The following is a 12,847-nucleotide window of genomic DNA, read 5'->3' on the forward strand; positions in this document are numbered from 1 at the left end:
CAGTGGTATCTCTTCATCAGCAGATGGGGTTCGCCCAGCGTCAGGGAATTGTAGAGTTTCAAGTGTCCATTTTTTTCTGAGTACAAGCACTATACCAGGCTTTCTCCTGGGAGTCACGTTTGAGGAACTGCAGTTTTTAGCTCTTCTGCATTGGCTTCAACTGAAGTAGACGTCAACAAAAGCACTGGAGGGCAAAGTCAACGATACAGACATGGACGTACAAGCTCATAAACAATTAAAGATAACGGTAATGTGAAAAAGGCGACAAGACCAAACGTGATCAAGAATGGGTCGCTAAGTTTGAAGAAATTTTCCGTTAGAGACACGGGGGGTAGTTTTCACTAACAATGTAACGAAAGACACCAGGATGGTAGTGAGTAGGAGACCAAGGGTGACTTCCAGAACTGAGTACAGGTCCAGAACACGCAAGGTTATCACAGTTAGGATAGGTACCAAGGTTAGATGTGAGCTTGCTTGCTTTTGGACTATTGCAGTGTAAGATCCTGTGAATGAATATTTTCTGTTTGGACTGTTAGACTTGAAAACAACGTCTACTTACAGCCACTTAGCCACTTTGTGTTGTATAATTATTATTTCTCTGCTTTTCCTACCTCGTTAATCAAGTCGGACCCCCTGAGACGTGGCGGCACCAGAAAAGTGTGAGAGGTTGATGAGAAAATAGGTTTTAAAAAAGGTAAATGAGAAAATCTATACGCACTTTAGCTGAACTTTAAAGTTGTTGAATCTCCTCCTGTGGCTCCACATTCTTCTCCTCTTACTTCTGCTGTGATAAAATATAAAACATTCCCACTGCAGCCAACTTCTGAGCACGACAGGCACATCCAACCCGAGGCTGCCACTGTAGCTATGGCTACTGTAATTGAGCTTGTTAGCTGGAGTTCAGCAGAGATGAAGGGCTGATGCCTCAGTGTGAGGCAGGCTGTGGCACATCATGGATCCAGGACCCTGAGCAGGCCTGTCTTTTGAACTGGTCTTATGCTTCACTGAGCTCTGACTGAGAGTGAGACGCTCGACGGCCAAGTTAGACAACAGAGTCTGCAGAGAAGTCAAATAAGAACAAAAGTGAAGCCTCAGTGTCAAAAACTCCAGACATACAGTATGTTGGCAGACCCTTCAAAGAAATACTCAACAGTAAGTCCGATTATTAAACTCTTTCATAAGCAGTTAGGGTTTTCTGATTAATATTTTCTGGTTTCTTTAGTCCTCTATGACAGTAAACTGAATATCTTTGGGTTGTGGACAAAACAAGTTTCAGAGGACGTCACCTAATGAACATTTTATGGGCCAAACAACTCAAATAATCGAGAAAATGAGCAACAGATTGATCGATAATGATAATAATTGTTAGTTGCAGCCCTATTTTAGTTGTTGAGTGTCACAAACTGGCTCAGCGACAATGCAAACAAATACTCACAAGGCATAATACTCTGTTCAAACATCCACCAAAAAACCAAACTCCTCTCTGAAGTGACCACTCTGAACGACACAACAAAAAACCTCTGTCACGATGTTAAATACCAAAACTTTACATTCTCCTGAAAAGTTCTTAAACTGAATTTAACATTAACTAACCAGACTGTCACACTCGCTGGATTTAACCTTTAACTTTAATGGGTTTGAATCCTGCACGAGCCCCCATTTTTTACAAACCAACTGAGGGAATGTGACAAGGACGGAAAGGTTACACTTTTTTTTTTAAAAGAATCATTTATCAAACTATGGTTACCACAAACAAACAATAATGCAAGGTGGACATATGGACCAGCAAATAAATGTCAAAATCTATAACTTTACTGACATTTTATCGCCGTTATTTTACCAATTTTTACTTAATGTAATTTAAGAAAGCATAAAGAAATACTTTAGAAATAATGTAATTTATCATTATTGGGATAACACTTAAAATAAGAGCTTGGTTTTGGAGATTTGTATAGAATTTTAAATTGTTGCTAAAACAGAATTTTTTCTGTACAAACTTGATAAAACAGTAATTTGTCATTAATGACATAATACCTAAAATAACTAGTTGTGAATTTACAGATAATGTTCGTAATCTTACAGTTTTGTATACAATTTGTAATAATTTATAGTTATCACATTCATGAAAAACTATTGTGTTGATATAAAACTAAAGATTTACTTTAAAATTACAAAGAAAAAAGTTTAATTTACAGATAATTTTACAGTTTTGTATAAGTTTAGATTAGAATTTTCCATCAGTCTACGATTTTATTTCAGATGATCAACCTCCCGTGTCAACTAATTGCCTGGTAACGTAGACCAGGAGAGCCTATAAGACAGTTGCAGAATAGCTCAACGTTTCTTAAACTAGCAAGCTGATATAAGATGAGCAGTTGTTGAAAGTGAGGAGGATATCAAAGTGAACGATTGTGAGTGTTCGACCTTTATTGGGTCGCAGCCTGAATTCTTTGTGGCACGGATTCAAAAAGATGCTGGAAACCTTACCCCTCCTTAAACAATCTGGTCCACGTTGACATGTTGGTGAACTGCCAGGTTAGAAGTAGCCGTTGATGAAGGGTCAGCAGTAATACTCAGGAAGGGATGTTCATTTGGTATTAAGATGCCTAACGTGCGGCAAGAACACTATTACAACACCACCATCAGCCTGAATTGTCGACATAAGGCGGGATGGATTAAGTTTTGTTTAGGCCAAATTCTACCATCTGCATGTGGCAGCGGAAACTGAGATTCATCAGACCGGGCAACCTTTTTTTCCCTCAACACTGTTCAGTTTTTGGTGAGCCTGTGCCCACTCTAAGCCTCGGCTTCCTGTTCCTTGCTGACAGGACTGGAACCCAGTGTGGTCTCTCTCGCTGAAGTCCATTCACTTCAAGGTTTGACGTGCTGAGTGTTCAGAGATGCTCTTCGGCATAGTTACTGTCGCCTTCCTGTCAGCTTGAACCAGTTTTCGCCCACAGGACTGCTACCCACTGGCTGTTTTTTTGTTTCTCTATAAACTCTACGCTATTGTGCATGAATATCCCAGGAGATGAGCAGTTTCTCAACCACCCAATCATTCCTGATTTCTCTTTCCTCTGTAACTTGATTTATCATTTCATCCTTTTCTTTTGTACCGAACACCAAAAGGTCACTCCATCTGCGCTTGAACTACACGAGTCACACCTCATGACATTTTCTCTTCGCACCACCACCTCCAGGTTCAACCTTCTACCTCTACATATTTGATGTCACTGTGTTCAGCACAAAAGCCCATCGGCTATATATGTGGTTGCAGTGGACATGTGCAATCACTGCCAGTTGCCCAAAGGTAGTGATGTCACACTCACTCACATGGGACATTGATCAACGCCGCTTGTTGGGTCAATGATACAGTCCACATAAAGTCTGCAGGGAGGGGTAGATTACCAGCATGTCTGTCATTATTTCATCCAGACACGCCATTATCGGGTTATCGACTTTGGATTAGAATTTAGCCTCAACATGTCGGTGTTTACACCAATATGTGATACTGAACACTTCAGTGTTTACCTATCTAACTGACTTAGCTTATTTCTGTACTCTCTCACTGGATTCCAAAAAAATCCCAGACTTATCTCAGCTTTTCATGAATTATAACAAATCCCATCTGCTCACCTCAATCAAGCTGTCTTGATTGCACCACCCAGTAAACACTGGCATCGTCCACTTGAAACCAGATCAAGAGAAGAAATATTGACATTGTTTAATTCAAAGTAATGCATCGATTCAGTCAGTGCTGCAGACTGAGACAGTGACTGAAAGAGATGAATAATATATGATATATAACCAAACATTGATATAAAAGATGGAAAGGGCAAAACATCTTGAGAGGAGAGAAGAGAAAAGCTGAATAAAATACTGTAGCCATGCTAACATGCTTGCTATATTCACCAAGATGCACAAACCTCATGGTGGCGCTAGAGGAAAAGTCACTAAAGTTATGAGCCTTGATCCTCTGGAACACAAACGTTCCTTCAAAATTTCACGGCAACTCCATCGAGTAGTTATTTCAGTAATATTACATGAGAGTGTGTGCTTTACCGTCAATATTGGCACGACAGTGAAGTACCTCAGTTACTGAAGTGACAATAATTGCGATGAAGCACACCCTGTCATGTGATATTGTGATTATACAACAAATACCAACTTAAATAAAACATAATCCATGTTTTTCATATTTTGGGGCAATTTGCTCTCAAACTAAACATTGTTTATTATCCTTGTTTCCAGTAGACTCATATGTAAAAGAACCCAGTTTACTACTCCAGCGAGTAGTTCAACTTCTAGCAACGGCCGAGCAACAGATGATTTCTAGTGAGAGTGAGTCAACTAACTTAAAGCTTTCTAGAGATAATTGAGTTTCCCCCAACTGAATAAACACACAAACAATAAAAAGCCTTGCTAGTTCGGTCTTGTCATGACTAATATCTTCTGAAAAAGATATTTTTTTTAAGCTTGTTGGATGGAGGATGTCATCCAAACACTTCCAATAACTCCACAGTGTTGTAAAGTCCAACAGTCAAATCGTGTTCAACAAGAATGGATGTAATACTTTCCAAAAATTCATGTTTTTATCTAATAAAATATTCAGCTTCAGTCCATATTAGTCGACCTTTAGTCATCTTCTCCGTGTTCACTGAACTGGGGAGTTACTTATTAATATTTATTTACGTTATATATACTTTCAGGATGTGACAATGTGGAAATGGCAGAGTAATATTTGTAGTAAGATAGTCGTAGTAAAATTAAAGTTAGATAGTCATACTGCTTTTTGGTAATAAGAAAAAAAAAACAGAAATACATCCACAAGCATAAATGCAGCTGGGAAAAAAAATGTATTAAAAAAAACCTTTAGAGATGTTGAGAAGATTGAGGGCACAAAAAGGGCAAGAAACTAAAAGCTGATAATAAAATATAGTTGTACAGTTTGTACTGAAGTTCAAAAACCCATGAGATTAAAAAAACTATAACACTGAAATACCAACGAGAGCGGCACCCACAGAAGCTGGGATCTCCTTGTGATCGCTCGTCTGACTTTCCCTTTTAACTTCATCCAAAAAATAAAAGGTCACCTCACAAGGCTGATGCAAGGAAGTGCACACAATACATCGCCCCTGACCTCGCTCACCTCGACAAAAACTATCCCGAGGAATACTGAAGTGGCTTGTTCCACCCAGCTCCACCTCAACATCCTCTTCCCTGAGGGTGTCTGCATGCTCAGCCATCCATCCTAATAAGTGAGAACCGGCCAAGGAGACATCGCCAGTGGGGGTCTTGCACTGTCTACTCCTGCATTACATGGGCTGTGAGGTCCTTTGTCCTTGTATTGTTTCTATCAGTAAGTGCTGTCTCACGTCATTATAATGCAGCTGTATGTATTGAAGCAGCACTCCGAACCAAAACCTACCGTGTGTGTGCATAATTCAAACCTGTATCATTTATTCTGGACAGCAGTTTTCTTCCCGAGCACATTGCTACAAGTCTTGGTGTGTTACTGCCACAAATCTTTGACTACCACAGGGTATCTTAAAGGGTGCTACACTGAATAAAGCAACCTTTCCTTTAAGCGTGACATACCAAATAATGGCTCCACAGTATTTCTTCAGTTAGCAACAAAAGTATTGAGTGGCTTGATGTTTTCTGTTTGGGTTTACAACAAGTAACATGCAGGTACACCTAAACTATTCTTTTAAGGGTCATTGTAACTGCTGCTGCTACTACTATTACTGCTAATACTGGAAATACTATTATTGTTAATGCTAATACTAATGCTACTGATATTAATACTGCCAATACCAACACTAATACTGCTAATTATTTTGTGTATAGAGGTGTTCATCTAACTTGTGTTGACATAAGTGGGGTTGACAAAATAATAGAAACATCTACATATGCGTGCTAGGTGCAGGTTTAGACCAAGAATTCAAATATTAAATTATTTGTAAAGCTCTTTCGTCATCTGTTTGCATTAAAGGTAAAATGTGGAGCCAGTTTTAAACATGCTGGATAATTGTTTGGATTGCTTGTTTGAGGGTGTGCTTTACTAGCGAACTAAACCGTGTGCCAGCATCTGTGTTTGAATGGGAGAAAATGTTGGTTTTAAACTTAAAAACAATGATAGCTTGGTATCAAACTGATTAACGTAAAGGTTCTTTGGCATCAATGACTCATTGGGTCTGTCCATTAAAGACTGAGGCTTCACAAACTGTGTTTCAACATTTGTGTCAGGATTTGGTGACCGGGTCTGAAAATCTTATGTGCAACAGTAGCTTGTAGCTATGACAGGGAATATATGTAGTCAGATCTGAGTCTACATTTGTCAGTAACAGTGCACACGGACAGGGAACACCTGCCAGGTGTCCCACCGCTTCATCAAAACTGTCACCATTCAGGAAGACCCAAACGTATCTTATTGTGATTAAGTGTTCTTTATTACACTTCTGGTAACAGATGACTGCACTAGGCAGTAGGTGGGAACACAGTCTCTCTTTAAAAGTCTTTAGACGTAGCTGCAGTTCAGAAGTCCTAAGCACAAGCACCGAAGTCGGAGCGGCAAAGACGCCAAACAGATGCAGACGAAATAACACCAGGAAACTCACAGGCTGGGTTCAGAGTCGGGGACAGAAAGCAGTCAGGTTTACCAGGGCAAAGACGAAGAGGCCGGGTCAGGAACAAGCGGGAAAATCAAGCTGAAGAAGAGTGCTGGAAAGTTCTGCATTATACAAAGACAATCTGGCAATGTGACACTGGGCTGGAGTTGCTTAAATAGTGGCTAGATACTGATGAGGAGCACCTGAGTGCACAGGTGAACAGACTTGGCTGATGAGAGGGGAGTGGCCGGCAGAGGAATGGATTAGAAGTACTGCCCATTTTTACCTTATTTTGACACCTAATTTCATGAACTTATCGTTATTTTTAATCATTCAAATTTGGCCGGATGGTTAATAACACTTTCTTCTTTAGTCTGACAAACTCAAAGTTAGTTATTTTTCACCTCCCGAGCAGCTGTGCCTCCACGGAATTAGTTTTACTTAATGAGTCCTTCACCTAGATACCTCTGATTCATGAACAAAACAATTAATATTCATAAAGTGTTCATAAATAGAGACTTGATACTAAGTGTTCTCCAAGCTGGGCTGTAGCGGCCTCATAATTACCCATAATTCATCACTTCTGCGACTCATTTTTATTACGATGGCTGATCCCGTGCGGTAGGGTGTGTGCTCTCTCTCTCTCTCTCTGGGTAACAAATGTGCGGTAACTGTTCTGCCACATTAATCGCAAAATCTGCAGGATTGTTTTCACGTCGGCGTTTGGGGTCGCGTTGAGGGGGAAATCAATTTTGAGTAACGCTGTGTTTGGAAATAAGCCCGGCCAAAGTTCCCATGTTCAAGTTTAATTGCATGATATAATGGTGAGTGATGAGCAGGGCTGTGTGCAGGGCACAGGAGGGTTAGTACACACCTGTTTGTTTATGGTTGTTGTGGGGACTATTGTTTTAAAGACCAGGACAGAGAGGACATTTTTGAAACGTGAGGACATTTTCACTTAAACTTAAACATAGGAACATTTTAATGATATAATGGTGAGTCCATGAGCAGGGCTGTGTGTAGGGGACAGTGCATGTTTGTTATGTCAGATCTCAATTCATTTTCAAGAGCTACTGGGGAATCTGCACTCCAAACCTGCAGAGGGCGACCACGCAAGAGATGCTGGTGCTCTCAGCAGGAACTCTTAGAGGGACCATATTTGCCTGCGCACCCAATGGGAATGCATGGCATTAAATGTTTGGATACACCTTTTTCACCTGCGCCTGGAAGTAAGGAAGGACCGCAATTCCTGATCCAGCTGAGAGACGCAACTGGTAGGAAAGAAACAACTTTGATGTGGATGTGTAATGAGTGAGGTTAATTATTAAGTGAATTACAGTTTAAGTTGAATAGCTGGCATGTTAATTATTATTTATGATTTAGGTTAATTTAATAAAGTATGATGATGACTTTACGTAACTAGTTTGAGATTGAATTACTTTGGTTAAGAATCTAGAAACTATGATAACTTTGAGGAAAAATATTTACTGTTATTTATTTTAGACTATTGAATGTCTTTTCTCTTTCTTGAAGGTTATCAACCTATTCTATTCATTCCATCATTTATTCATGCCTAGAATAAGAAGAATTGAGTTGTCCTTATCATTTATTCATGCCTAGAATAAGAAGAATTGAGTTGTCCTTTGCATCATTCAATAATTTTTTCAAGTTTGGGCAGAGTTGTGGTTACAAAAACACACAGAACTTGACAATGTTTGTTTATGGTCAATATGAGGACTGTTGTTTTGAGACCTGGACCAAGAGAGTGTTGGTTGGGTTTGCTAATGACTCTGGTTGCTGAAAAACTAGATGCACGTGTCTTTAACATGTTTATTCAGATGTTCATATTATACTGTAACACGTGGTGACTCACTCTTACCGCTCCGTGTAGAATACAACTAGAATCCCTCATTGCGGGACAGCGACAGCGCCAAGAGCTGTTTTAGGGTTAAGACTTTAAGAGTTTAAGCAATACTTGTGCTTGATTTTCTTGTCAAGAGTTAGCTGAGAAGGTCGATACCACTCTGGTCTCATTGCCACTCGTCTGGGAGGTGAATGTAGGGCTACAGCCAGCAGCCGCTTAGCTTAGCATAAAAACTGGAAATGTCATGCCATGTGCAGAAGTCTTGCACATGGCATGGCACTTCTAAAGCTCGCTAATTAACACTTTACATCTAGTTTAATCCGTAAAAATCCAAATGTCACGTTGCAGTTTTACGAGGGGTGAGTGACTTCTTGGAGTAGTGATGTTGCCGAGCAACTGGCTGAGACTCCGGGAAGTCTGGGTATCTTAGAGGAAATATCAGTGTGAGTGCGGTTAAACACACAGAGGATATGATGAGACTCTGGTGAGTTTAAATCCTTGATTTGACCGGTGAGAGTCTAAAGTAGATTGACAGCTGATGGCGAAAGTGCAGCATTTTAAAATGCAAGTCTGTCTAAAACAATGTTAGAATAATGATTTAGTATAATGATTTTCATCTCTAATTGCTGCTGGGAACATTTTTATCTGCAAAGTTCAAGCCCCCCAAAAATTTCCTTCCGAGATGAAAATGACGGCAGCAGAGGAGGACACCCTGCCAGCTCTGCCACCTCGTTGCGGTCCCGAAGTTTGGAAGAGAGGAATGAGACTTTCTGATGTCATCCGTGACCCGGGTCATCTCTAAACCCAGGAGCAGAGCCGTAATGGCTTCCTCCACAGTCACAGCGCTGTGGCCAGGAGGACTGGCTGTGGCTCAAATTAAGGAGCCATAACAGGCCCATAAATTTGAAGGGAATCCGCTGTGAATGGTATGAAACGGGGACAGAGAGACAAAGAGTAGCAGCAGAGTTTTATCCTCTTGGAGTCGTAAATGTGTTTTCTGTGGCATTTTACAAGGCCAGGACACCGCTGTGCTCTCCATAAACCATAATCTGATTAAAATTCCTCTTTTTAAAATACGATTTGAAAAACAGCAACATCTATCACGCAATAGATCCACAAGGCTTCACTCCTTCATTCTTTAAAAAATAAATAAAAAATGAATCCATAAAATAAATGTCAGTTTCATATCCTCACAACCCCGAACCGACTATGACTGCACTCCTACACTCTGTAATCAAAGTAATGATCCCATAATTGCCTCGAATTTTAGCACTGGTATGGTCTCCATGGCAACTCAATCAAATGTGCTGCAGAACAAGACAAACTCGGTGCAAAAGACTTTCGAACAAAGCGGTGGGTTTATAAGATTTACAAATTTACAAGGGGGGAAATATTTCACAGGTTGGTCCTTTTATTGTTATAATTAATTTCTTTCTTCGTGCTTTGACTTTCAGGTGGTAACGAGTCTACATGTAAACACAGCTCAGTGGAAAAGCTTTGAGCGAAACTAAGCACGGCAGGCAGAGTGAACAGTCAGTCAATTAAAGGGACTTGTTAGATGCTAGTACCATTTTGCATCTAATCAATACACTAAAATACAATATGAAATACAATACGTGTTTGTTTTCAGCTCCCCAATTTCAGATTTGGCCCTACAAGGGAAAAAGTCTCGGATTCAGCAGATGATAATAAAATACACCCAACTCTATAACCACTGATTCTGCATTGCTTTGCTGCTTTGCCGCTAAATTTACATGCATGCATCCATGACCTGCATTAGGCCACCATCCTCCTCTGAGCCTGGATACGGCTCAAAGCAAGGTCTCCTATAAAAAGGTCTCGCTGGAGGGCTTGGTGCTCACCTCTTGCGTGGCCTGGTCTGGCCTCACCAGTCACTAGTCATTTTAACTGCTTTAATACTTCATATTATATTATATGTTTATGTTATTGTACTGCAGTCACAATTAGTGTTAACTAAACTGATTGTAATGTTCTTGCATAACACATGCACATCTGTGTAACTTATGTTTCTTATATTGTTTATTTGTATCATGCAGTCTGGTTTAAGGGATGCACAAATTAATATTACATATTGTAAGTTTATTAGATACACCGAGCTAAAACTAAAACACAATTAAAACAGCTCTGCAATACATCCGACCTTCATGAAGGTCATAATATGTTTTTGCTTATATTGAAGAGGTGTTTCTAATATTTTGAAAACACCGTTAATGATGGTAGACTAATTAGTTGCCAGTTTATTTGGTCCAGGAGCTACAGCGGGTCATCCAGCGGTCCAGATACTGAACCCTGAAGGCTGAATGTGTTATGAATGATTAGCTCATTAGTGTGTGAATGGGTGAATGAGATATGTAGCGTAAAAGAAGCAATATATAAGTACAGTCCGTCTAAAACTAAATTCAGTTTATGTGTCCTGTTTGTCAATTCAATTTACTTTATTCGTCCCTCAAGGGGTAATTTAATTGAATCTGAAACTGAATAAATGGAAAAATGTGTAAATAAAAGTGTATTTTATGTTTGTTAAAGGGTGTTTGTTTTGTGTTTTACTCTTCCATAATTATATTTATCTTTTAAATTAATTAATTTGTCTCATCTGATGTTCAAGTACTTGTTTTTTTTTTTGTTAAAACAATAATAATTCCGCCCACTAATTAATCTGATTAAAAATAGGTCTAATGTTTGTTGTTTTGTTTATTTTAAACCAGTAAAGCAGAAAATAAACGTTACATGTGTGGGTTAAATGTACACAGCGCATTTTAGAACCACAAGCAATCGTTCCCACTCGACATTAGTTTGATTTTTCCACCACAGTTGCCATTGATTTGCCCCAAACCCCTGAACAAACATGCTGTAAATTGGACAAACAGTAAACCCCTGCAGTAGATGCCCATCAGGTTACACTGTGTGTGATTTGAGCCTGACAGCTACAAACAAACAAACACACACATGCAACTTGGCAGCCGAAGCACGAGGGGTTAAAGTGGATGTGGCTGCATGTGATCTGTCAGTGCTGTGAAGGCATGTGACAAAAACAGAATCTGAAAGCTGCTCATGTGTAAAACCGCCACAAGTACACGAGGAAATGTTTCCGCAGGGCTCAGTGTTTATCGGCGGCTCCATGTCGATAGCTCGCCCCGGTCAGCTCAAGTTTGTGTTCGTGTCACAGTTGTGAGCAATGACTTCGTGACGGTTTATGTCCATCCTGTAGATTTAAGGTCACGGCCTATTGATCTTTAAAGAGCACAATTAAATTGGCTCTGACTTAATGTTTGAGCTTTTGATGACAGAAGCTGCAAGTAGACAAAGTGACAGCCACATCGTGACCTTTAGTTCATCAAATGGCACACGCGAGGTTTTCATTAAATACTCGCGGATTAAACGCATTCGTTCTGGGTTATTTTTAAACTTTAGTGTCATTTATGATGATGTCTCTAATGCAAGCAACGTATTTATACTGTATATGAAGATAAATGCTCTCGAGGTCTGAGAAACATCCATCCATCCATCCATCCATCCACGTTGCAGTGGCAGCAGGTTTAGCAGGACGCTCCAGTCGTCCCTCTCCATACCAACACATTCCAACTCCTCCTGGGGGATCCTGAGGCATTCCCAGGCTAGATGGGCTATGTGGTCCTTCTAACGGGTTTCTGGGTCTGCTCCGGGGTCTCCTACCGGTTGGACGTGCCTGAAAGCGCCCAGTCAGGAAACTCATTTTGGTCGCTTGTATCTGTGATCTCATTCTTTCGGTCACTACCCAAAGCTCATGTTCGTAGGTGAGGGTTGGAACGTAGATGGACTGGAAAAATCAAAGACAACCCCCATGGAGCGGACCCTTCCCACTGAATTGCCACTTCCCCACAACCGTCCGGTAAATCTGCAGACACCCTACCAACAATACAGGGTTGGTCCGTCTCATGCTCCATTTTCTCATCACTGGTGAACAAGACTCCATTTCAACAGTGTTAAGTGAAGAGCTAATAGAAGTGTGGGATGTGTCACTCACTGCAAATGTTGTTTTCCTTCTACTCACTATGATCAAATTAAAAAAAAACAAGGAGGACTAATGAGCACAGACTTAATTAAAAAGCCATCAGGAGGTGCATGAAGACATGTAGAAGACGGGAAAAGTGACAAAACTCTGTTTACGACAGTCACCCTCTTCACGAAATGTTGATTTAGCCTTCTGTACATTCATTTAATCAAATATAATTATTTAAAAAACAAAGTAAATGCTTTTAATGGTCATGTCAGCCTTTGTATGTCCACAGAAAGCCTCTCTGCAGCATTAAAGTGACTGCTGACTGAACAGTCAATGTTATTGTTTCGAAGGTTGCCAGGTTAACCGCAGATA

At 40.2% G+C, this 12,847-nt stretch overlaps 1 protein-coding gene and 1 long non-coding RNA gene across 5 annotated transcripts in view; one reads left to right on the forward strand and one right to left on the reverse strand.

Moving 5' to 3' along the window:
* Nucleotides 1–12,847, reverse strand: part of btbd11a (BTB (POZ) domain containing 11a) — a 191,723-nt gene that overhangs the window by 139,162 nt on the left and 39,714 nt on the right. The gene's annotated exons all lie outside the window — the stretch shown is intronic.
* Nucleotides 7,636–10,165, forward strand: LOC113744098 (uncharacterized). 2 transcript variants are annotated; one of them, XR_003461290.1, is made up of 3 exons: nucleotides 7,636–7,885; nucleotides 9,129–9,828; nucleotides 9,930–10,165. It is a non-coding gene; the product is annotated as an uncharacterized LOC113744098 (long non-coding RNA). The 2 variants fall into 2 exon arrangements; XR_003461291.1 differs by having other exon boundaries at nucleotides 9,746–9,828.

The sequence above is a fragment of the Larimichthys crocea genome, chromosome XX (genome assembly GCF_000972845.2).
Source record: "Larimichthys crocea isolate SSNF chromosome XX, L_crocea_2.0, whole genome shotgun sequence".
In the NCBI taxonomy this organism is placed as follows: domain Eukaryota; kingdom Metazoa; phylum Chordata; class Actinopteri; family Sciaenidae; genus Larimichthys; species Larimichthys crocea.